Source organism: Mustelus asterias, unplaced genomic scaffold (genome assembly GCF_964213995.1).
Source record: "Mustelus asterias unplaced genomic scaffold, sMusAst1.hap1.1 HAP1_SCAFFOLD_2620, whole genome shotgun sequence".
Classification (NCBI taxonomy): Eukaryota; Metazoa; Chordata; class Chondrichthyes; order Carcharhiniformes; family Triakidae; genus Mustelus; species Mustelus asterias.
Genome location: NW_027592565.1, coordinates 42,973 through 47,343, shown reverse-complemented (window position 1 = coordinate 47,343; position 4,371 = coordinate 42,973).

The following is a 4,371-nucleotide window of genomic DNA, read 5'->3' as shown; positions in this document are numbered from 1 at the left end:
TCTCTCTCTCTCTCTGTACAGTCTCTCTCTCTCTCTCTCTGTACAGTCTCTCTCTCTCTCTCTGTACAGTCTCTCTCTCTCTCTCTGTACAGTCTCTCTCTCTCTCTCTGTACAGTCTCTCTCTCTCTCTCTGTACAGTCTCTCTCTCTCTCTCTGTACAGTCTCTCTCTCTCTCTCTGTACAGTCTCTCTCTCTCTCTGTACAGTCTCTCTCTCTCCTGTACAGTCTCTCTCTCTCTCTGTACAGTCTCTCTCTCTCTCTGTACAGTCTCTCTCTCTCTCTGTACAGTCTCTCTCTCTCTCTGTACAGTCTCTCTCTCTCTCTGTACAGTCTCTCTCTCTCTCTGTACAGTCTCTCTCTCTCTCTGTACAGTCTCTCTCTCTCTCTGTACAGTCTCTCTCTCTCTCTGTACAGTCTCTCTCTCTCTCTGTACAGTCTCTCTCTCTCTCTGTACAGTCTCTCTCTCTCTCTGTACAGTCTCTCTCTCTCTCTGTACAGTCTCTCTCTCTCTCTGTACAGTCTCTCTCTCTCTCTGTACAGTCTCTCTCTCTCTCTGTACAGTCTCTCTCTCTCTCTGTACAGTCTCTCTCTCTCTCTGTACAGTCTCTCTCTCTCTCTGTACAGTCTCTCTCTCTCTCTGTACAGTCTCTCTCTCTCTCTGTACAGTCTCTCTCTCTCTCTGTACAGTCTCTCTCTCTCTCTGTACAGTCTCTCTCTCTCTCTGTACAGTCTCTCTCTCTCTCTGTACAGTCTCTCTCTCTCTCTGTACAGTCTCTCTCTCTCTCTGTACAGTCTCTCTCTCTCTCTGTACAGTCTCTCTCTCTCTCTGTACAGTCTCTCTCTCTCTCTGTACAGTCTCTCTCTCTCTCTGTACAGTCTCTCTCTCTCTCTGTACAGTCTCTCTCTCTCTCTGTACAGTCTCTCTCTCTCTCTGTACAGTCTCTCTCTCTCTCTGTACAGTCTCTCTCTCTCTCTGTACAGTCTCTCTCTCTGTACAGTCTCTCTCTCTGTACAGTCTCTCTCTCTGTACAGTCTCTCTCTCTCTCTCTGTACAGTCTCTCTCTCTCTGTACAGTCTCTCTCTCTCTCTGTACAGTCTCTCTCTCTCTCTGTACAGTCTCTCTCTCTCTCTGTACAGTCTCTCTCTCTCGGTACAGTCTCTCTCTCTCTCTGTACAGTCTCCCTCTCTCTCTGTACAGTCTCTCTCTCTCTCTGTACAGTCTCTCTCTCTCTCTGTACAGTCTCCCTCTCTCTCTGTACAGTCTCCCTCTCTCTCTGTACAGTCTCCCTCTCTCTCTGTACAGTCTCCCTCTCTCTCTGTACAGTCTCCTCTCTCTGTACAGTCTCTCTCTCTCTCTGTACAGTCTCTCTCTCTCTCTGTACAGTCTCTCTCTCTCTCTGTACAGTCTCTCTCTCTCTGTACAGTCTCTCTCTCTCTGTACAGTCTCTCTCTCTCTCTGTACAGTCTCTCTCTCTCTCTGTACAGTCTCTCTCTCTCTGTACAGTCTCTCTCTCTCTCTGTACAGTCTCTCTCTCTGTACAGTCTCTCTCTCTGTACAGTCTCTCTCTCTCTCTGTACAGTCTCTCTCTCTCTCTGTACAGTCTCTCTCTGTACAGTCTCTCTCTCTCTCTGTACAGTCTCTCTCTCTCTCTGTACAGTCTCTCTCTCTCTCTGTACAGTCTCTCTCTCTCTCTGTACAGTCTCTCTCTCTCTCTGTACAGTCTCTCTCTCTCTCTGTACAGTCTCTCTCTCTCTGTACAGTCCCTCTCTCTCTGTACAGTCTCTCCCTCTCTCTGTACAGTCTCTCTCTCTCTCTGTACAGTCTCTCTCTCTCTCTGTACAGTCTCTCTCTCTCTCTGTACAGTCTCTCTCTCTCTCTGTACAGTCTCTCTCTCTCTCTGTACAGTCTCTCTCTCTCTCTGTACAGTCTCTCTCTCTCTCTGTACAGTCTCTCTCTGTACAGTCCCTCTCTCTCTGTACAGTCCCTCTCTCTCTCTGTCCAGTCCCTCTCTCTCTCTGTACAGTCTCTCTCTCTCTCTGTACAGTCTCTCTCTCTCTCTGTACAGTCTCTCTCTCTCTCTGTACAGTCTCTCTCTCTCTCTGTACAGTCTCTCTCTCTCTCTGTACAGTCTCTCTCTCTCTCTGTACAGTCTCTCTCTCTCTCTGTACAGTCTCTCTCTCTCTCTGTACAGTCTCTCTCTCTCTCTGTACAGTCTCTCTCTCTCTGTACAGTCTCTCTCTCTCTCTGTACAGTCTCTCTCTCTCTCTGTACAGTCTCTCTCTCTCTCTGTACAGTCTCTCTCTCTCTCTGTACAGTCTCTCTCTCTCTCTGTACAGTCTCTCTCTCTCTCTGTACAGTCTCTCTCTCTCTCTGTACAGTCTCTCTCTGTACAGTCTCTTCTCTGTACAGTCTCTCTCTCTCTGTACAGTCTCTCTCTGTACAGTCTCTCTCTCTCTCTGTACAGTCTCTCTCTCTCTGTACAGTCTCTCTCTCTCTCTGTACAGTCTCTCTCTCTCTCTGTACAGTCTCTCTCTCTCTCTGTACAGTCTCTCTCTCTCTCTGTACAGTCTCTCTCTCTCTCTGTACAGTCTCTCTCTCTCTCTGTACAGTCTCTCTCTCTCTCTGTACAGTCTCTCTCTCTCTCTGTACAGTCTCTCTCTCTCTCTCTGTACAGTCTCTCTCTCTCTCTGTACAGTCTCTCTCTCTCTCTGTACAGTCTCTCTCTCTCTCTGTACAGTCTCTCTCTCTCTCTGTACAGTCTCTCTCTCTCTCTGTACAGTCTCTCTCTCTCTCTGTACAGTCTCTCTCTCTCTCTGTACAGTCTCTCTCTCTCTCTGTACAGTCTCTCTCTCTCTGTACAGTCCTTCTCTCTCTGTACAGTCCCTCTCTCTCTGTACAGTCCCTCTCTCTCTGTACAGTCCCTCTCTCTCTGTTACAGTCCCTCTCTCTCTGTACAGTCCCTCTCTCTCTGTACAGCCCCTCTCTCTCTCTGTACAGCCCCTCTCTCTCTCTGTACAGCCCCTCTCTCTCTCTGTACAGCCCTCTCTCTCTCTGTACAGCCCCTCTCTCTCTGTACAGCCCCTCTCTCTCTGTACAGTCCCTCTCTCTCTGTACAGTCCCTCTCTCTCTGTACAGTCCCTCTCTCTCTGTACAGTCCCTCTCTCTCTGTACAGTCCCTCTCTCTCTGTACAGTCCCTCTCTCTCTATTCATTCCCACATTCCCTCTCTCTGTCCAGTCTCTCTCTCTCTATTCATTTCCACATTCCCTCTCTCTGTACAGTCTCTCTCTCTCTGTCCAGTCTCTCTCTCTCTATTCATTTCCACATTCCCTCTCTCTGTACAGTCCCTCTCTCTCTATTCATTCCCACATTCCCTCTCTCTGTACAGTCTCTCTATCTCTATCCATTCCCACATTCCCTCTCTCTGTACAGTCCCTCTCTCTCTATTCATTCCCACATTCCCTCTCTCTGTACAGTCTCTCTCTCTCTATTCATTTCCACATTCCCTCTCTCTGTCCAGTCTCTCTCTCTATTCATTCCCACATTCCCTTTCTCTGTCCAGTCTCTCTCTCTCTTTTCATTCCCACATTCCCTCTCTCTGTCCAGTCTCTCTCTCTCTATTCATTCCCACATTCCCTCTCTCTGTCCAGTCTCTCTCTCTCTATTCATTCCCACATTCCCTCTCTCTGTCCAGTCTCTCTCTCTCTTTTCATTCCCACATTCCCTCTCTCTGTCCAGTCTCTCTCTCTCTATTCATTCCCACATTCCCTCTCTCTGTCCAGTCTCTCTCTCTCTATTCATTCCCACATTCCCTCTCTCTGTCCAGTCTCTCTCTCTATTCATTCCCACATTCCCTCTCTCTGTCCAGTCTCTCTCTCTATTCATTCCCACATTCCCTCTCTCTGTCCAGTCTCTCTCTCTTTTCATTCCCACATTCCCTCTCTCTGTCCAGTCTCTCTCTCTCTATTCATTCCCACATTCCCTCTCTCTGTCCAGTCTCTCTCTCTATTCATTCCCACATTCCCTCTCTCTGTCCAGTCTCTCTCTCTCTATTCATTCCCACATTCCCTCTCTCTGTCCAGTCTCTCTCTCTATTCATTCCCACATTCCCTCTCTCTGTCCAGTCTCTCTCTCTCTATTCATTCCCACATTCCCTCTCTCTGTCCAGTCTCTCTCTCTTTTCATTCCCACATTCCCTCTCTCTGTCCAGTCTCTCTCTCTCTATTCATTCCCACATTCCCTCTCTCTGTCCAGTCTCTCTCTCTATTCATTCCCACATTCCCTCTCTCTGTCCAGTCTCTCTCTCTATTCATTCCCACATTCCCTCTCTCTGTCCAGTCTCTCTCTCTTTTCATTCCCACATTCCCTCTC